Source organism: Salvelinus fontinalis, chromosome 3 (genome assembly GCF_029448725.1).
Source record: "Salvelinus fontinalis isolate EN_2023a chromosome 3, ASM2944872v1, whole genome shotgun sequence".
Lineage (NCBI taxonomy): Eukaryota > Metazoa > Chordata > Actinopteri > Salmoniformes > Salmonidae > Salvelinus > Salvelinus fontinalis.
In genome coordinates this window covers 31,200,110-31,222,450 of record NC_074667.1, presented here as the reverse complement: position 1 = coordinate 31,222,450, position 22,341 = coordinate 31,200,110, and the positions used below count along the sequence as shown (strand labels likewise).

General features: G+C 42.7%; 1 long non-coding RNA gene across 2 annotated transcripts in view; it reads right to left on the bottom strand.

Annotated features, from left to right (window-relative positions):
• LOC129843647 (uncharacterized) overlaps window positions 1–22,341 on the bottom strand; it is a 96,053-nt gene that overhangs the window by 48,281 nt on the left and 25,431 nt on the right. For both annotated transcript variants that reach the window (XR_008757868.1, XR_008757869.1), the window contains exons 2-4: window positions 1,427–1,540; window positions 1,104–1,165; window positions 149–231 (exon numbers count right to left, since the gene is read on the bottom strand). This is a non-coding gene — a long non-coding RNA (uncharacterized LOC129843647). The remainder of the gene's footprint in view (window positions 1–148; window positions 232–1,103; window positions 1,166–1,426; window positions 1,541–22,341) is intronic.

Genomic DNA, 22,341 nt, shown 5'->3' with positions numbered 1-22,341 from the left:
ATGTCTTATCAGTAAGTTATACCAGTTTAAATACAGGTATTCTGGTTGGAAAGGGGGTACCTGTCGAGGCAAATAATGCATTACCAAACCTTCTAAAAATAGATTAAGGGGCTTTGAGACATTGGATAGCTGAGGGGAAGATACTCACGTGTACATGGAGAAGAAGCCACAGATGGAGTTGACTCTGTACGTCTCCTAGTTGAACGTGTCAATGGCATCCCAGCCATTAGACTAACAGAAAGAGATACAAGGGATTAGTGTTTAGTGTGTGTGTGTGTGTGTCGCTGTATCTGTCACCAGAGTGGGATACTACGAAGCAAGCCAGATCTATTCAGGCTTTTATAAAGCTAGCCAGCTTCAGTTAGTTTCACATTCCAGGTAAGACTTCATCCGTACGAAGGTAGATATTGCTCGTCTGCCTGCCACTAACTATAGCAGGCTTGAAATTGCACATGCATATGTGACACATGGCCAGTCGATCGCCAAACTCTTAATTGAGATAATGCTGAAACATCAATCCATGGCACATTTAAGTTGTGCAAAAATCAAAATTTAAGAAAAGTTACCGTGCTAATTCAGCCGGCTATGGTGTGAAATAGGCTTTTAGAAGGGCCCTCTTTATCCTATGACTTATTGTTAATGCCGTCTTCGGTGTGCTTTGGTGTTTCCCACTCCTATCTGTGGAACAGCTTGTTGCGTTGTGGCCGTATACATATAATCCATAGAAGGGTTTTGGAACCTCTAACCCTGGCCATTAACGTAATGGATGCACTAACACTGTTCTCGCAGTTCCTCCCCAACAAGATGATCGTTGCGTCTGGGAATGTATGATTTTAGCCTTCTTATGTCACGTCTTATGCCACGATTTTGCCGTCCCAGACACATTGTTTTTTACACACCTGCAGTTGACGTAGCCTACGTCGCCTGACGTAGCTTAGCAAGCCAATCGCAGAACGTGACAACAGAACTGAAGCAAATCTGGCCAGGAGGATTTGGTAATTTGGTAACAACGCACAGTATGACATGATAATCGTAAGACACTGAACGTGACGTATAGTTGTGATGTAGCATGAGGTCATAAAGACATATGGAGACATGCTCACCTCTATTGTGCCTTGCTGTGTCTCTACCTCTTTCTTTTTCTTTTCTTTTCTGGTGCCCACTCCTGAAAAATAGGTTTTATTACACTCCATTGAACAACAAGGCAGACCGGTCCAGTATATTAACCTCCAGCAGTCTTTAATAATGGTCTCATTGTTGGACCATACGCTACTGTTATACAGTCCGCTACATTAGCTTGTAACACTGTTCAATACATTAGACTAACTCTGACAATAATAAAAGGGCTGAAGTCTACATCATCCCATACACTCCATTAGAACCTATTAACTTCCACTAGCTCGGGGTGTGTGTGTGTGTGTTGCACCTGGAAGCGAGGTCAGTCAGTGGGCATGCCCGGTCTGTGGATGTTCTTCCACCAGTGCAGTTTGTCCTGCTCATTAATTGCAATGAGAGTGTTGTGGAGCTCATTATACACAGACTTCACACCGGGAGAGAGAAGGAGAAAGAGAGAAGGGGGAAAGAGAAAGATAGAAAAGGGAGAGAGTGGGGGAATGAGAGATCAGGGCATGACAGAAATGTTTAGTGAGAGATGACATCAAGAAAGACCACCCACATTCACACACACACACTCCTAGTAACAGTCTGACTTCAGGTGTAGGCCACCTCTCATTGTTGATGATGTCCATCATTGCTGATACTCTTCCTCTTTTCCTCCTGTGGTTGGTCAAATATGAACTCCATCTCCTCCGTGTAGCAAGGAGTGTAGCGGGTCACCTCTTCCAGAACCTTCTCAAAGCAGGGATCACACCTGGGGATGTTGCATTGGCAGGAGATGTACATACACACCCACGTACATAGATTCAGTGCCTTTCAAAAGTATTCACCCCCCTTGGCTTTTTTCCTATTTTGTTTCATTACAACCTGGAATTAAAATTTATTTTTTGGGGGGGGTTGTATCATTTGATTTACACAACATGCCTACCACTTTGAAGATGCAAAATATTTTTTCTTGTCAAACATTCAAGAAATAAGACAAAAAAAACTGAAAACTTGAGCGTGCATAACTATTCACCCCCCCTAAGTCAGTACTTTGTAGAGCCACCTTTTGCAGCAATTACAGCTGCAAGTCTCTTGGGGTAAGTCTCTATAAGCTTGGCACATCTAGCCACTGGGATTTTTGCCCATTCTTCAAGGCAAAACTGCTCCAGCTTCTTCAAGTTGGATGGGTTCCGCTTGTGTACAGCAATCTTCAAGTCATACCACAGATTCTCAATTGGATTTTGGTCTGGGCTTTGACTAGGCCATTCCAAGACATTTAAATGTTTCCCCTTAAACCACGCGAGTGTCGCAAGTCACTGTAAAGGCAAGTTTCCAGTAGAACATCATGTTTATACAATATTACAATATTGAGAAAAGTGTAAATGTTCTTACTTTGATTGGGCTTGTACTGTATTTTCAAATGTGATGATTGATTTATACGATTGCCAAGCCCACATGGGTTTACAAGACACTACAGAACAAAATAACATTTGACAAATTATACGCATACAATAATCATGGCAAGTGAAGCTACCATCTGGCCACACTATACAAAAAGTACATTTCTCCTTCTCCACACATTGTGAACAAACTGAGCAATCTCATTTTTTTGTGGGTGGGTTACAGGTGGACATCCTTGATCTAGATCATGTTGATGTTTTTTGTTTTTTTACATGATATCAGGTATGGTATGACTGACAGAAACAAACAAGGCTTTGTAAATGATAGACATTTAATCAGAAGACTGGATGGTTTCAACTACTAACGTTAATTAGCTAGCTGCCTTTTAAAATAGGAAGTCAATTCAGCTGTTTAAAGCTAGCGTTAGACACCTAGCTAGGAACCGTAGCTAGATAAGACCTGCATGTCTCTCTGGTTGATAACAATAACTAGCTAGGTCAAAGGAATGTATAGCCAGGTATGAGTATATCTGACATAGTCATAAATAGCTAGCTAGCTAAATAACTGGATAGGTATCTAACATCATAAGTTCCCCCGGTTGTCTTCTTCTTCTATGCTATTATGGCGGTCCGCAAACAAACATTAGAGGTGCATGCAGCCACCTACTGTACTGGAGTGTGTAGCCAATCACAGCATACAGACGAAATTAACTAAAGAAAAAAGAGTAAGTTAAACTAAACGCTCCTACCTAATCCTATACTACTAAGAAAAAAAGAGCCCTACTAACGTCTAACAAACCCTCCCAATCGCGCCAAATCCCTTCCACAGCATGATCGTTAAACAGATGCACCTTGTGCTGTAAGACAATAAAAGGCCACTCTAAAATGTGTAGTTTTGTCACAACACAATGCCACAGATGTCTCAAGCTTTGAGGGAGCATGCAATGGCATGATGACAGCAGGAATGTCCACCAGAGCTGTTTCCAGAGAAGCCACTTCCGTCTTTTTAGAGAATTTGGCAGTACGTCCAACCGCCACTACCTTTTTTTAAGGTACAGTTGGAGTCGGAAGTTTACATATACCTCAGCCAAAGACATTTAAATTTAAACTCAGTTTTTCACAATTCCTGACATTTAATCTTAGTAAATATTCCCTGTCTTAGGTCAGTTAGGATCACCACTTAATATTAAGAATGTGAAACTTCAGAATAATAGTAGAGAGAATGATTTATTTCAGCTTTTATTTCTTTCATCACATTCCCAGTGGGTCAGAAGTTTATATACACTCAATTAGGATTTGGTAGCATTGCCTTTAAATTGTTTAACTTTGGTCAAACGTTTAGGGTAGCCTTCCATAAGCTTCCCACAATAAGTTGTGTGAATTTTGGCCCATTCCTCCTGACAGAGCTGGTGTAACTGAGTCAGGTTTGTAGGCCCCCTTGCTCGCACACATGTTTCAGTTCTGCCCACAATTTTCTATAGGATTGTGGTCAGGGCTTTGTGATGGCCAATCCAATACCTTGACTTTGTTGTCTTTAAGCCATTTTGCCACGACTTTGCAAGTATGCTTGGGGTCATTCTCCATTTGGAACCAAGCTTTAACGTCCTGACTGATGTCTTGAGATGTTGCTTCAATATATCCACATAATTTTCCAGCCTCATGATGCCATCTATTTTGTGAAGTGCACCAGTCCCTCCAGCAGCATAGCACCCCCACAACATGATGCTGCCACCCCAGTGCTTTACAGTTGGGATGGCGTTCTTCAGCTTGCAAGCCTCCCCCTTTTTCCTCCAAACATAACGATGGTCATTATGGCCAAACAGTTCTATTTTTGTTTCATCAGACCAGAGGACATTAATCCAAAAAGTACGATCTTTGTCCCCATGTGCAGTTGCAAACCGTAGTCTGGCTTTTTATGGCAGTTTTGGAGCAGTGGCTTCTTCCTTGCTGAGTGGATATAGGACTCGTTTTACTGTGGATATAGATACTTTGTTTCTATATATTTTGTTACTTTTGTTCCTCCAGCATCTTCACAAGGTCCTTTGCGGTTGTCCTGGGGTTGATTTGCACTTTTCGCACCAAAGTACGTTCATCTCTAGGAGACAGAATGTGTCTCCTTCCTGAGCGGTATTATGGCTGCTTGGTCCCATGGTGTTTATACTTGCATACTATTGTTTGTACAGATAAACGTGGTACCTCCAGATCCTGACATGGAGCTGGACTGGGCACCAGCGCAATAGACGGCTCCTGCCATGGATCTGGACTGGACGCCGTGCCTGAACTGGGCACCGGCGCAGAGGAAGTCTCCTGCTCTGGAGCGGGACTGGACATTGTCGCCGGAGGTTCCGGAATGTGGACCGTCGCCGGAGGTTCCGGACTGTGGACCGTCGCAGGAGGTTCCGGAATGTGGACCGTCGCAGGAGGTTCCGGACTGTGGACCGTCGCAGGAGGTTCCGGACTGTGGACCGTCGCAAGAGGTTCCGGACAGTGGACCGTCGCAGGAGGTTCCGGACTGGGGACCGTCGTCGGAAGCTCCGGACTGGGAACCGTCGCCGGAAGCTCCGGACTGGGAACCATCGCCGGAAGCTCCGGACTGGGAACCGTCGCCGGAAGCTCCGGACTGGGGACCGTCGCCGGAAGCTCTGGACTGTGGACCGTCGCCGGAGGTTCCGGACTGTGGACCGTCGCAGGAGGTTCCGGAATGTGGACCGTCGCAGGAGGTTCCGGACTGTGGACCGTCGCAGGAGGTTCCGGACTGTGGACCGTCGCAAGAGGTTCCGGACAGTGGACCGTCGCAGGAGGTTCCGGACTGGGGACCGTCGTCGGAAGCTCCGGACTGGGAACCGTCGCCGGAAGCTCCGGACTGGGAACCATCGCCGGAAGCTCCGGACTGGGAACCGTCGCCGGAAGCTCCGGACTGGGGACCGTCGCCGGAAGCTCTGGACTGTGAACCGTCGCAGAAGCTCTGGAGTGTGAATGCGCACTGGAGGCCTAGTGCGTGGAGCCGGTACAGGTGGCACCGGATTGGTGACATGCACTTCAGGGCGAGTGTATTCAGACCCTTTACTCAGTACTTTGTTGAAGTACCTTTGAGCCTCAAATCGTCGCTATGACGCTACAAGCTTGGCATACCTGTATTTGGGAAGTTTCTCCCATTCTTCTCTGCAGATCCTCTCAAGCTGTCAAATTGGATGGGGAGCATTGCTGCACAGCTATGTTTAGGTCTCTCCAGAGATGTTTGATCAGGTTCAAGTCCGGGCTCTGGCTGGGCCACTCAAGGACATTCACAGACTTGTCCCGAAGCCACTCCTGCATTGTTTTGGCTGTGTGCTTAGGGTCGTTGTCCTGCTGGAAGGTGAACCTTCACCCCAGTCTGAGGTCCTGAGAGCTCTGGAGTAGGTTTTCATCAAGTATCTCTTTGTACTTTGCTCCGTTCATCTTTGTCTCGATCCTGACGAATCTCCCAGACCCTGCCGCTGAAAAACTTCCCCACATGATGCTGCCACCACCATGCTTCACCGTAGGGATGGTGCCAGGTTTCCTCCAGACGTGAAGCTTGGCTTTTAGGCCAAAGAATTCAATCTTGGTTTCATCAGACCAGAGAATCTTGTTTCTCATGGTCTGACAGTCTTTAGGTGCCTTTTGGCAAACTCCAAGCGGGCTGTCATGTTCCTTTTACTGAGAAGTGGCTTCTGTCTGGCCACTACCATAAAGACCTAATTGGTGTTGTGCTACAGAGATGGTTGTCCTTCTGGAATGTTCTCCCATCTCCACAGAGGAACTCTAGCGCTCTCTCAGTGGCCATCGGGTTCTTGCTCACCTCCCTGACCAAGGCCCTTCTCCCTTGATTGCTCAGTTTGGCCGGGCGGCCATCTCTAGGAAGAGTCTTGGTGGTTCCAAACGTCTTCCATTTAAGAATGATGGAGGCCACTGTGTTCTTGGGGACCTTCAATGCTGCAGAAATTCCCCAGATCTGTGCCTCGACACACTCCTGTCTCGGAGCTCTACGGAGAATTCCTTCGACCTCATGGCTTGGTTTTTGCTCTGACATGCACTGTCAACTGTGGGACCTCAACAAGGTGTGTCCCTTTCCAAATCATGTCCAATCAATTGAATTTAACACAGGTGGACGCCAATCAAGTTGTAGAAACATCTCAAGGATGATCAGTGGAAACAGGATGCACCTGAGCTCAATTTTGAGTCTCATAGCAAAGGGTCTGAATACTTATGTAAATAAGGTATTTCTGTTTTTAGTTTTTAATACATTTGCAAAAATGTTGCTTTTTCATCATGAGGTATTGTGTGTAGATTGCAGAGGAAATTGTTGTTATGTAATCCATATTAGAATAAGGCTGTAACGTAACAAATTGTGGAAAAAGTCTAGTGGTCTGAATGTTTTCCCGAAGGCACTGTATTAGGCTTTTTGAGAGAAGATTTTAACCCTAATCAACCCATGCAATGTGAGTACATCTGTTGTTGAAGTATAGTAGCTCAATAAAGCTACAGTACTCTAGCAGTAGTCAAGCTGCTTATGCTGAAAAGCCTTGTTAGTGCTCTGGTCAAATTAGCTTTTGAATTTTCTTTTGACCTTCCTGACATAAGCACATTTTTCACTTAAAACATATATTTTTTTGTATTAATATAACTTACAAATGCCTCAAGATCTTAGTTCAATCATTTTACCCCACCAGAACCCAAAATATGAGCTTGTTTTAATCCATTATTTGTAAAATATTAGATATCACAGATGGTCAGTCCTTGCAGTCATTGCTCCGTCTATTAATTTGAGAGTGGTAACATTGCTCAATCCCTGTTCCTCAAGTGGTTACCAAATAAATCAGGGGGGTCTGTTTTGTTTATGTTTGCTTCCCAGATATCATTTGTGAGTGAAAATGATGAGGTAGCCGTGAGGTTACTTCCGCTTTACATGACTTTGAATGTCTCTTGACCAGGCATGCGGAACTAACAATTTTGGAATATAAAAGTTGAGAAGTGACCAGGATGAGGCCGCTGATGATCCTCTCTCCAGTCTCCATATGGAATCAACCATCATCTGTGATGTCATCACTATCAATCAATCAATGGTGGCAATGTTGTATGGTTGACCCACCCTTTGGTTGACATGTCATGTTGTGATCATCCAATAAACTATTGCGGTCAATGTATGAGAATTTATGAATAGATTTTTGTCCATAGTGCCCTCTAGAGCCTTTTCTCCCCACACTAGAGACTGCTTAATTATAATGAATTATATTGACACACACACACACACACCATGTGCAATCTCAATTGGGAAAACCAAAGGTCCATAACTTTGTGTAGATGATAAATGTAATAATCATAACTCATGACCTATTTGAGGTAAAATCAGGCAACTTTGTTAACATGATTAAAGATGTTAAGCGTCCAGGATCCAAACTACCCGGTTTATAATTAAGCAATAAGGCCCGAGGGGGAGTGGTGCACTCTTAGAAAAAAAGGGTTCAAAAAGGGTTCTTCGGCTGTCCCAATAGAATAACCCATTTTGGTTACAAGTAGAACCCTTTTTTGTTCCAGTTAGAGCAAACCGTTGGGGACAGCCAAAGAACCCTTTTAGGTTCTAGATTACACATAATAATGTATATTTAACTAATGAGTCCCGGGGGGGGGGGGGGGGGGTGTGGTATATGGCTAATACACCACGACTAAGGGCTGTTCTTGGGCACGATGCAACTCAACATGCCTGGACACAGCCCTTAGCCATGATATATTGGCTATATAGCACAAACCCCTGAGGTGCCTTATTGCTATTATAAACTGGTTACAAACGTAATTAGAGCAGTACAAATAAATGTTTTGTCACTCTCGTGGTATACGGTCTGATAGACCACGGCTGTGGGCCAATCAACCTTCAGGGCTCGAAGTCCCCCGTATATAATGACCTTATTGCTTAAATATACCACGGCTAAGGGCTGTTCTTATGCGTGAAGCGGAGTGCCTGGATACAGCCCTTAGCCGTGGTATATTGGTCATATAACACAAACACCTGAGCTGCCTTACTGCTATTTTAAACGGGTTTAAATAGAACAGTAATCAAGTATTTTTTAGCAACATACCCATAGTATATTGTCTGATATACACACGCCTGAAATCCTGTTTCAGACAATCAGCATCCATGACCCACACTACCGAGTTCATAATTCTTATTAATGCAGTGATTGTGATGTCATCTGTTGAACAGTGTTGAACTATATACTGGACTGAATACACTGATTATACCAAAAATTAGGAACACCTTCCTAATATTGAGTTACATCCCCAGCGTTTGCCCTCAAAACAGCCTCAATTTGTCAGGGCATGGACTCTACAAGGTGTTGAAAGCATTCTAAAGGGATGCTGAACCATGTAGACTCCAAGGCTTCCCACAGTTGTGTCAAGTTGGCTGGATGTACTTCGGGTGGTTGACCATTCTTGATACACACAAGAAAATGTTGAGCATGGAAAACCCAGCAGCATTGCAGTTTTTGACACAAACCGGCGTGTCTGGCACCTACTACCTTACCCCGTTCAAAGGCACTTACACTATATTTACCAAAGTATGTGGACTGTCAACTGTAAGTGGTGGGGCACAGAAGCTCACAGAACCACACCGCCAAGTGCTGAAGTGTGTAGTGCGTAAAAATCATTAGTCCTCGGTTGCAACACTCACTAATGAGTTCCAAACTCCCTCTGGAAGCAACGTATGCACATGAACTGTTCGTCTGGAGCTTCATGAAATGAGTTTCAATGGTCGATCTGCCTCACACAAGCTTAAGATCACCATGCGGAATGCCAAGCGTCGTCTGGAGTGGTATAAAGCTCGCCACCATTGAACTCAGGAGCAGTGGAAATGCGTTCTCTGGAGTAATGAATCACGCTTCACAATCTGGCAATCGACGGACTAATCTGGATTTGTTGGATGCCAGGAGAACGCTACCTGCCTGAATGCATATTGCCAACTGTAAAGTTTGGTGGAGGAGGAATAATGGTACGGGGCTGTTTTTCATGGTTCGGGCTAGGCCCCTTAGTTCCAGTGAAGGGAAATCTTAACGCTACAGCATGCAATGACATTCTAGACGATTCTGTACTTCCAACTTTTAGGCAACAGTTTGGGGAAGGCCCTTTCCTGTTTCAGCATGACAATGCCCCCGTGCACAAAGTGAGTTCCATAAAGAAATGGTTTGTCAAGATCGGTGTGGAAGAACTTGACTGGCCTGCACAGAGCCCTGACCTCAACCCCATCAAACACCTTTGGGATGAATTGGAATGCCGACTGCGAGCCAGGCCTAATTGCCCAACATCAGTGCCCTATCTCACTAATGCTCTTGTGGCTGAATGGAAGAAAGTCCCCCCAGCAATGTTCCAACATCTAGTAGAAAGCCTTCCCAGAAGAGTTGAGGATGTTATAGCAGCAAAGGGGGGATCAACTCCACATTAATGCCCATGATTTTGGAATGAGATGTTTGACAAGCAGGTGTCCACATACTTTTGGTAATGTAGTTTAAATGTGTTGTCTTGCCCATTCATCCCCTGAATGGCACATATACACAATCCATGTTTCAAACTCAAGGTTTAAAAATCATTCTTCATCCTGTCTCCTCCCCTTCATCAACACTTATTGAAGTAGATGTAACAAGTCACATCAATAATGGATCATGGCTTTCACCTGGATTCACCTGGTCAGTCTATGTCATGGAAAGAGCAGGTGTCCTTCATGCTTTGTATACTCAGTGTAAACCTAACGCTACCCTTTGTATTGAATCCCTGAGATGGATTGGCAGACAGTCTGAGGCAGGTGTGGATAATACAGAGTGATGGTCATAACCAATGTGGCAGGCAAGAACTACATTATTCCCAATGAAGTTGGTTAATAAACACCCCCCCCCCACACACACTCCCCATTCCCATCATTCCCATTATAATTGATTCTGTTGAGTAGAAAATAAAAAAAAATCTTTCCAAACAAATCAACATCCATCGCTGTATCATTCCATCTCAATTAGTTGTTGTTTTCCTTCTCGATTGGAGCAATAATAGAAATACATTAACAAAATGACACAGTGTTTGTTTTCGATGATTTGATGTAATGTGAGTTGACACCAATGTCGCCCATGTCTTCTTTTTTTGGCTGCACACAGTTTCTTAAAGCAGAGTAACATTGAATGGCATCACATCACACAGTTTCTTAAAGCAGTGACATTGAATGGCATCACATCACACAGTTTCTTAAAGCAGTGACATTGAATGGCATCACATCACACAGTTTCTTAAAGCAGAGTGACATTGAATGGCATCACATTTATGACGGTTTTCCTCTTTGTCGTTTTAGAGATCGAACTTCAGCAATCAATACATTTCCCTCTGCATTATCATTACCATCTCACAAAGATATATTGCAACTGCTCATTACGATTTTAATAGAATGAAGGGGGAAGATAAGTCTCTTTACAACCGGAGATATCAGTTCATCTGTCTTAGACAAAATACATCTGTAAAACAGCAGTAAAGTCCGTGTTAAAGGGGCATTCTGTGTTCTTACATACATTTTTTTACTTTTAAATGAATGATATATACCCATTTATTCTTGAAGAATATAACTTACAAATGCCTCGTGAGCTTAGTTGAACTGTCTTACCCCATCAGAACCCAAAATATAAGCATGTTTTACTCCCTTGTTAGTAAATGGAATTCTAAACAAACTCTGTGTGGCCGCAAAACATGGTGAAAACTTTCATTTTGATATCATGGTAATTCAGTCCTTGCATCCAAAGCTCTGTCTATGAATGTGAGAGTTACATTTCTCCAACATTTCTCCAGCCCTAAAAAACTAATTTTTTAGTTTCACCCATCTGCACAATACCCCATAATGGCAATGTGATTATGAGGTACCCATCTACCAATTGGTGCCCTTATTGGCAAGGCATTGGATACCTTTTAGTGGTTGAACCTGTGTTTGAAGTTCGACTGATGGACGTTTCAGTCAATTATATTTGTGGGATACAGAGATGAGGTACAGTAGTCATTCAATAAACACTATTATTGCACACAGAGTCCATGCAACCTATTATGTGACTTGTTAAGCACATTTTTACTCGTGAACTTGTTTAGGCTTGCCATAACAAAGGAGATGACTACTTACGAAATTAAGACATTTCAGCTTTAATTTGTACAAATTTCGAAAAACATAATTCCACTTTGACATTATGGGGTATTGTGTGTGGGCCAGTGGAAAAAAAACTCTCAATTTAATACATTTTAAATTCAAGCTGTAACACAACATAATGTGGAAAAGTTAAGGGGTGTGAATACTTTCTGAAGTCAATGTATTTCCTCTTTACAAAGTAAAGAATGAAAGGATGTGAAATAAATGAGATCTCAGTGAAAACTCATTCTCCTTATGCATATGAATCACAAACTGCAATCAGAACTGAATAATAACAAACATGTCAGAAGGCCGCTAAAGTCGTTTTGTATTGCTTTGCTTACGGTGAGGAGTTAGGAGGTAAAAGTTGTCTGCTGGTATGTCAGGGTTTTTTCTACGCAAACAAAATCTAATATAATGTGAAACATTTTGTATTCAATGTGTTGATCCCTCTGATGGAAACCAGGAGTGACGTTTGAATGTTCCTAATCAGAACCAGTGATTAGATTCGAATGTTCTCTCAGCGTTCTCTCGATTAATACCAATCTGCATTGTAGACTGTATGTATTTACCTGCACTTCTACCTGTGGCAATGTTTTAATGAGTGTTTTAAAACAAAGAAACAGCACCTGTTATCATATGGGTTGGTAGTGCCTCTGGAGAAAATCATTAATTGTTTATAAGCACACTACAATTACTGATCAAAGTTAGTGCTGTAGATGAACTCGCCAGCTTTTTCTGAGGTTTAGAAAACACCTACCCTCTTCATAGTTTCCCAGATAATCATCGTTTAATTTGGTCTTTAATGAATTACCGGCAACAGACTTTAGCATCCCTACTCATCATCTCCTCTGAGGCCGTCACACTGAGCAAAGACTGATTGAATCAACATTGTTTCCACGTCATTTCAACGCAAAAAATGTATGTGATGACTTTTCCAATCGACGTGGAAAAGTCATTGGATTTGCAAAAAGTCATCAATGTAAGGGCATTTTGTATTTTTTTCACCCAACTGTTAACCTAAATCATATGACATGGTGAATATAATTTTTGGTTGATTTCAAGTTGAATTCACATTAGTTGACCACTCAACCAAATGTAAATCCAAACTAGATGTTGAACTTACGTCTGTGGCCCGTGGGCTGGCAATGGGCTCTGTGTTCACTCTTAGAGAAGAAAAAGAAGGGAAAAGCCTTTGAAGAACTTTTGGTTTCCAGGGAGTACCCTTTCCTCAGAGGAACCCTTTTGAAACCCTTTTTATTCAGAGTGTAGTTATCGCCATAGACAGACAGAGATGGTAGCTAGGTACTTGGGAGGTAGATTTCATGATCACAGGAGCGGATGAGATAAGCCATGCACCCTCTTATTTCATAACTGTGTTTGATGCATATACACAGAGTGTACAAAACCTTAGGAACACCTTCCAAATATTGAGTTGCACACCCTTTTGCCCTCAGAACAGCGTTGCAGTTCTTGACACAATCAAACCGGTGTGCCTGGCTCCTTCTACCATACCTCGTTCAAAGGCACTTAAATATTTTGTCTTGCTCATTCACCCTCTAAATGGCACTCATACAAAATCCATGTCTCAAGGCTTAAAAATCCTTCCTTAACATGTCTCCTCACCTTCATCTACACTGATTGAAGTGGATTTAACAAGTGACATCAATAAGGGTACATAGATTTCACCTGGTCAGTCTATGTCATGGAAAGAGCAGGTGTTCCTAATGTTATGTGTATATGTAGTGATTTTTCTATTCATTGGGGGGTTGATGCAAATGCTGGATGTTTGCAACAGATGATGAAGGATGTGTCATCATATGTAATCATCTCAACATTAGTCCATTTAGTCTGAAGTCTGCCAAATGTTTGAAGTTCAAGGTTTAGAGTCCTTGTTATAGGTACTTGAACTGCTGATCTGTGCTGTGGACCTGTACTCAACCACACAAACTTCTCAACAACAATAAAATGTTTCATCTAACCTTCAGCCAACATACCCAATGAGAGAATATGAAACTGTCTTCTAATCTAAACCTTGGCACTTTCTCTCATATACTGTAGTGTTTTGGTATCAGATAATGAACACTAAATCTTTGGTACTGTTCAGTGTCCTCTGCTGACGCATTATTGTTCCCAGTCTTTGTTACTGTAATAAAATACAGTGCATTCGGAAAGTATTCAGATGCCTTGACCTTTTACACATTTTGTTACTTTACAGCCATATTCTAAAATCAAGGAAATTGTTATTTTTTCCGCATCAATCTACACACAATACCTCATAATGACAGAGCAAAAACAGGTATTTAGACATGTTTGAAAATGTATAAAAAAACAACAACATTTACATAAGAATTAAGAAGACCCTGTACTCAGTACTTTGTTGAAGCACAATTGGCAGCGATTGTGTATGACGGTACAACCTTGGCACACCAGTATTTGGGGAGTTTCTTCTCTGCAGATCCTCTCAAACTCTGTCAGGTTGGAGGGGGAGCATCGCTGCGCAGCTATTTTCAGGTCTCTCCAGAGATGTTCGATTGGGTTCTAGTCCGGGCTCTGGCTGGACTTCTCAAGGACATTCACAGACTTGTTCCGAAGCCACTCCTGCGTTGTCTTGGCTGGGTGCTTAGGGTTGTTGTCCTGTTGGAAGGTGAATCATCGCGCCAGTCAGAGGTCCTGAGCGCTTAATCTCTCTGTTCTTTGCTTCGTTCATCTTTCCCTTGATCCTGACTAGTCTCCCAGCTGCTGAAAAATATCCCAACAGCATGATGCTGCTACCACCATGTTTCCTAGTAGGGATGTTGTCAGGTTTCGTCCAGATGTGATGCTTGGCATTTTCATGGTCTTAGAGTCCTTTAGGTGCCTTTTGGCAAACTCCAATCGGGCTGTCATGTGCTTGGGAGAACATTCCAGAAGGACAAACATCTCTGCAGCACTCCACCAATCAGGACTTTATGGTACATTGGCTTGCAGGAAGCCACTCCTCAGTAAAAGGCACATGACAGCCCGCTTGGAGTTTGCCAAAAGGCACCTAAAGGGACTTTCATACCATGAGAAAAAAGATTCTCTAGTCTGATGAAACAAGATTGAACTCTTTGGCCTGAGTGCCAAGCGTCACAACCGGAGGAAACGTGGCACCATCCCTATGGTGAAGCATGGTGGTGGCAGAATCATGCTGTGGGGGGATGTTTTTCAGCGGCATGGAGAATAGTCAGAATTTGAGGCAAATATTAATGGAGCAAAGTAAGAGATCCTTGATGGAAACCTGCTCCAGAGTGCACAGGACCTCAGACTGGGGGCGAAGGTTCACCTTCCAACAGGACAACGACCCTAAGCACACAGCTAAGACAACGCAAGAGTGGCTTCCCGAAAAGTCTCTGAATGTCCTTGACTGGCCCAACCAGATCCCAAGCTTGAACCTGATCGAACATCTCTGGAGAGGTCTGAAAATAGCTGTGCAGCGATGCTCCCCATCCAACCTGATAGAGATCGAGAGGATCTGCAGAGAAGAATGGGAGAAACTCCCCAAATACAGGTGTGCCAAGCTTATAGCGTCATACCCATAACGTAAGAAATTGTGGAAAAAGTCAAGAGGTCTGAATACTTTTCAAACGCACTGTATACCACCCTGCATACCACTGCTGGCTTGCTTCTGAAGCTAAGCAGGGTTGGTTCTGGTCAGTTCCTGGATGGGAGACCAGATGCTGCTGGAAGTGGTGTTGGAAGGCCAGTAGGAGGCACTCTTTCCTCTGGTCTAAAAAAAAATATCCCAATGCCCCAGGGCAGTGATTGGGGACACTGCCCTGTGTAGGGTGCCGTCTTTCAGATGGGACGTTAAACGGGTGTCCTGACTCTCTGAGGTCATTAAAGATCCCATGGCACTTATCGTAAGAGTAGGGGTGTTAATCCCGGTGTTCTGGCTATATTCCCAATCTGGCCCTCAAACCATCACGGCCACCTAATAAACCCCAGTTTACAATTGGCTCATTCATCCCCCTTCTCTCCCCTGTAACTATTCCCCAGGTCGTTGCTGCAAATGAGAATGTGTTCTCAGTCAACTTACCTGGTAAAATAAAGGATAAATAAAATAAAAAAATAAAAAAATAAATAGCCTATGTCGAAGAGTTAACAAATGACAGTATTGCATTCACGCCTCCAACTCAACAAAAAATGTAAGTTAATGTATGGGATTAAGCTATTGGCTCAGATGGAAATTTTCAAGCAGTAGATACCATACATCTAATTAAATATTGATATTTGGTTGTGTTGTCAACCAAACACAATTCAATATTACTTGTGTAATACAGTAAATAGCATAGTTAAGGCCATCTTATAAACTAATGTAACATTCAACCTTAAAATGAGTAACACATCCATGGTCATATTTTGAGGTTACTGTAAATATACATTTGTTCTTATGACACGAGCCTACCAGAGGAGCTAAATAACTTCTATGCTCGCTTCAAGGCAAGTAACACTGAAACATGCATGAGAGTATCAGTTGTTCTGGACGACTGTGTGATCACGCTCTCCGCAGCTGATGTGAGTAAGACCTTTAAACAGGTCAAAATTCACAAGGCCGCAGGGCCAGACGGAGGACCAGGACGTGTACTCCGAGCATGCACTGACCAACTGGCAAGTGTCTTCACTGACATTTTCAACCTCTCTCTGTCTGAGTCTGTAATACCAACATGTTTCAAGCAGACCACCATAGTCCCTGTGCCCAAGAACACTAAGATAACCTGCCAAAATGTCTACCGACATGTAGCACTCACGTCTGTAGCCATGAAATGCTTTGACAGGCTGGTTATGACTCACATCAACACCATCCTCCCAGAAACCCTGCACCCACTGTAATTTTCATACCGCCCCAACAGATCCACAAATTATGCCATCTCTATTGCACTCCACACTGCCCTTTCACACCTGGACAAAAGGAACACCTATGTGAGAATTCTATTCATTGACCACAGCTCAGCGTTCAAAACCATAGTGCCCTCAAAGCTCATCACTAAGCTAAGGACCCTGAGACTAAACACCTCCCTCTGCATCTGGATCCTGGACTTCCTGACGGGCCGCCCCCAGGTGGTAAGGGTAGGTAACAACACATCCGCCACGCTCATCCTCACCCTCAGGGGTGCGTACTCAGTCCCCTCCTAAACTCCCTGTTCACTCATGACTGCACAGCCAGGCATGATTCCAACACCATCATTAAGTTTGCCGATGACACAACAGTGGTAGGCCTGATCACCGACAATGATGAGATAGCCTATAGGGAGGAGGTCAGAAGCCTGACCCTGTGGTGCAAGGACAACAACATCTTCCTCAATGTGATCAAGACAAAGGAGATGATTTTGGACTACAGGAAAAGGAGGACCAAGCATGCCCCCATTCTCATTGACGGGGCTGTAGTGGAGCAGGTTGAGAGCTTCAAGTTCCTTGGCGTCCACATCACCAACAAACTAACATGGTCCAAGCACACCAAGACAGTCGTGAAGAGTGCACGACAAAACCTATTCCCCCTCAAGAGACTGAAAAGATTTGGCATGGGTCCTCAGATCCTCAAAAGGTTTTACAGCTGCACCGTTGAGAGCATCCTGACGGGTTGCATCACTGCCTGATAACACATTAATCTGTTCTATAAATAAACAAAATATCTGACATTGTATTCCCCTTTGAACTTTGCTGTGCTTTTAAATGGTTGAATGCACAGTGATAGACATTTGGGTGACACCTAAACCAAAAACCAGACACTGTTTATCCAGTGGAATATAGTTGTACTTTTAGATGGTTAAAAGCATAGTGATAACACATTGAAAATGCAACTAACTTTTTGAGAGTGTGAATATACATCATAATAGAATTGATCAACGTCAAACCAAATATTACCCAATTATCCACATTGAAATGACGTGGTGTGCCCAGTGGGTTCCAAATAAATGACATGGTAAATTTGTTATCACATAATGATATCTAAGTAAATACCAGTGGAACCATTAGCGTAATATTAAGCCCCATCTCTCCTCTGACGGACAGATTTACTGTAGTGACAGATTCCCAAACAAGGAGAAGAAAGCAAGACCCCACTACCCTGGTCTCCTCACTTCTACCTGAAAAACACAGCTAGACAGTGCAGTGAAAGTGAAGAGTGTTACAAAGGATTTCAATTTCAGTACAATCCACACAGGTCTTTGTTTTCTAAAGATCTTTGTGTGTAACTTTTCTATGGTTAATAAAACAAAAGATGTTATTTTCAGTGCTTTCTTTTCATTGTGTTACATTGACATTGACAGGATAAAGAAGTACATAGAAGACAAAATCACTGTAGCCCTTTCCTGCAGTCAATAACCAAAAGCACCCTCTTTGGCCTCATGGGTGGAATGCTATTAATATTTTAGATTCTAGATTCTTCAAAGTAATCAGTCACCCTGTGGCTTGATGACAGCTTTCCACACGCTTGGCATTCTCTCAACCAGCTTCACCTGGAACGATTTTCCAACAGTCTTGAACAAGTTCCCACATATGCTGAGCACTTGTTGGCTGCTTTTCCTTCACAGTTGGGTTGAGGTTGGGGGATTGTGGAGGCCAAGTCATCTGATGCAGCACTCCATCACTCTCCTATTTGGTCAAATGTGACCCGATTCAGGGAACTAGGCATATGTCGCAAGTCAAGACTTCACAGGAGAGCTGTTTGAATGTAAAAAAAATACTTTTTGATAAAAAAAAAAATTAAATGCCTTCTCGAACATGTGAACTTTCATGTGCCCTAATAACAAACTTGTTTGCCATCTGTAAATACGAATCAAATTGTTAAATTACGATCCTTGTTGGTTAAGCCACAGAAAAAGACAGCAATCGTCCCACTAGCCATGATTGGCTGAGATAATGAGTGGGCTGAACATGCCGAGAGATGAGTTCGGATTGGTCTGCCGTATAGAAGGATTCAGTCTATTTGAGCTCATCAGTCTGTGTTGGTAATCCTGTCGAACGAGGCTTTAATTTTTAAAAATTGTATACTGGAGTTGCATAAGTGTTGCTCTCCACTTTCTGGAGGATCAAGTTTTGAAATCAGTGGAATTAGAGTATGATAGCTAAAGAAACAGAGAAAACACCTCTCTGGATTACATCTTCAAACTAAGGGCAACTGTGGTATTGCATTCCTGACAGGGAGACGCATCCATCATGCATGATGATGTACACAGGTAAGATAGCTAGCTACATTTTCAGATATTACATTATTCTAATTTTGACAGAAAGTGGTTTCATTTCAAGCTAAAGTGTACTGTTAGCTAGCTAGCTAACGTTAGCTGGCTGAATCCCTAGCTGATGTTATTATTCGTATCCCAGAGCCGTATTCATGCAGGGTAGTAACAACATGATTTGGCACCGTGTTCATTGTTGTTTGACTAGCTAACGTTAGCTGGCTGGCTCGTTAGCTAACTTTACGTGGCGTGTGTGATCTTAAAAGTTGTTTACCTAGTTAGGTTAATTGTTTATCTAGCGTTAGCTGGCTGGCTCCCTAGCTGATGTTATAATTCATATCCCAGAGCTGTTTGCTTTTCTAGTTAGAACCTGATGTTAGCTAGCTAACGTTAAACCTGGTTGGTTAGCTCCCAGCACTGTGGCATTGTTGGCACTGTGTTCATTGTTGATTAACTAGCTAACGTTAGCTGGCTGGCTCGTTAGCTAATGTTATGTGACGTGTGAATTTATAATTTGTTTACCTAGCTAGGTTCATTGTTTACAAAGCTAGCTATCTATATGTCTTAAGCTAAAGTGTACTGTTAGCTAAATAGCTAATGTTAGCTGGCTGGCTCCCTAGCTGACATTATTATTTGCATCCCAGAGCCGTTTGCTTTTCTAGTTAGAGCCTAATGTTAGCTAGATAACATTGAACCTAGTTGGTTAGCTCCCAGCACTGTGGCATTGTTGGCACTGTTCATTGTTGTTTAACTAGCTAGCTAGTTGGAACATTAGCTAACGTTACATGACGTGTGTACAACACCCATTGAATATGGCCAGTGTCAGTAAATGTCTGTTTTCATGTTATCCATAGGTAAACAAAATCATCAGCCAGAGCATGAAGTGTGCGCTCTGAGAGCGAAATGAGATGAGTGGAGCTAAAGCTTAAGAGGGTGTGAACGATGCTGAATGGGTGTAGACAAAGAGAGCTCTTCACTAGATACCAAAACATTCAAAGGCCATTTTTATAAAAGTGAGTTTTCAAGTTGGTCAACCTTCAAAGCATAATTACTTTCCCATTGTTCCTCATATACAGCGTATGACATACCATTTTGAAGCTCTGAATCTCTACTTTCATCAAATGTAAAAAAACACAATTTCAAATTTTGCTACATAAGACCGAATACAGATGTTGGAGGTGTGTTGGGTCATTCTCCTGTTGAAAACAAATGATAGTCCCACTAAGCGCAAACCAGATGTGATGGAGTATCGTTGCAGAATGCTGTGGGTGCCATGCTGGTTAGTTGTGTCTTGAATTCTAAAGAAATCACAGACAGTGTCACCAGAAAAGCACACCCACACCATCACAGCTTCTCCTCCATGCTTCACGGTGGAAAGCACACGTGCGGATATCATCCGTTCACCTACTCTGCATCTCACAAAGACACGGTGGGTGGAACCAAAAATCTCAAATTTGGACTCATCAGACCGAAGGACAGATTTCTACCTGTCAAATGTCCAATGTTCGTGTTTCTTGACCCAAGCAAGTCTCTTCTTCTTATTGGCGTCCCAAAGTAGTAGTTTCTTTGCAGTATTTCGACCATGAAGGCCTGATTCACGCAGTCTCTGAACAGTTGATGTTGAGATGTGTCTGTTACTTGAACTCTGTGAAGCATTTATTTGGGCTGCCGTTTCTGAGGCTGGTAACTCTAATGAACTTATCCACTGCAGCAAAGGTAACTCTGGGTCTTCCTTTCCTGTGGCAGTCCTCATGAGAGCCAGTTTTATCATAGCGCTTGATGGTTTCTGCGACTGCACTTGAAGAAACGTTCAAAGTTCTTTACATTTTACGGATTGACTGACCTTCAGTCATTTCTCTTTGCTTATTTGAGCTGTTCTTGTCATAATATGGACTTGTTTTTTTACCAAATAGGGCTATTTTCTGTATACTACCCCTACCTTGTCACAACACAACTGATTGGCATTAATTAAGAAGGAAAATAATTCCACAAATTAACTATCAACAAGGCACACCTGTTAATCGAAATGCATTCCAGGTGACTACCTCAGTAAGCTGGTTGAGAGAATGCCAAGAGTGTGCACAGCTGTAATCAAAGCTAAGGGTGGCTACTTTGAAAAATCTCAAATATAAAATATATTTAAAAAATGTTTTAAACTTTTTTGGGTTACTACTTGATTCCATATGTGCTATATCATAGTATTGATGTCTTCACTATTATTCTACAATGTAGAAAATATTAAAAAAAAAAAAAAAAAAAAAAAACTGGAATGAGTAGGTGTCTTTTGACTGGTACTGTGTATTAAAAGTGTAATATTGGGATGCAAACTCAAAATTGAACACATTTCAACTCTGACATGGTACAAGTGTCTTCTATTTTTAAGCCCATAACCATGTTTGTGAGGTGTATACTTTTGTTTCAAAGTATATTTGTTTAAGACTACCAAGAATGCCTCTGTGTGACCCTGATTTAGCCCACTGCAGTAAAAGGTTAATTACATACACATTCAGAAGCTCTGTCATAGAATGCTGTAGTACAATTACCACTACAGGCACATGAAGAAATCCCTCTTTGCGCTGAAATAGTTTTCTCATTCACTCATTTGACTGTCAGACAAATTTTCCGGCATTTCCCATTCCAGGTAAAACATACACTACATAACCAACAGTATGTGGACACCTGCTCACATCTCATTTCAAAATCAAGGGATTTAATATAGAGTTGGTCCCACCTTTGCTGCTATATACACTCTTCTGGGAAAGCTTTCCACTTTTGGAACATTGCTGCAGGGACTTACTTCATTTCAGCCACAAGAGCATTAGTGAGGTTGGGCACTGATGTTGTGCGATTAGGCCTGGCTCGCAGTCGGCATTCCAATTCATCCCAAAGGTGTTTGATGGGGTTGAGGTCAGGGCTCTGTGCAGGCCAGTCAAGTTCTTAAACCCCGGTCTCGACAAACCATTTCTGTATGGACCTCACTTTGTGCACGATGTCATTGTCATGCTGAAACAGGAAAGGGCCTTCCCCAAACTGTTGCCACAAAGTTGGAAGCACAGAATCGTCTAGAATGTCATTGTATGCTGTAGCGTTAAGATTTCCCTTCACTGGAACTAAGGGGCCTAGCCCTATTAATGAAAAACATCCCCAGACCATTATTCCTCCACCAAACTTTACAGTTGGCACTATTTTTTCGGGCAAGTAGCGTTATCCTCGCATCGGCCAAACCGTTGGACTGCCAGATGGTGAAGCGTGATTCATCACTCCAGAGAACGCGTTTCCACTTCTCCAGAGTCCAATGGCATGAAGCTTTACATTACTCCAGCCGACACTTGGCATTGCACATGGTGATCTTCATCTTGTGTGAGGCTGCTCGGCTATGGAAACCCATTTCACAAAGCTCCCAACGAATAGTTATTGTGCTGATGTTGCTACCAGAGGCAGTTTGGAACTCTGTAGTGACTTTTGCAACCGAGGACAGACA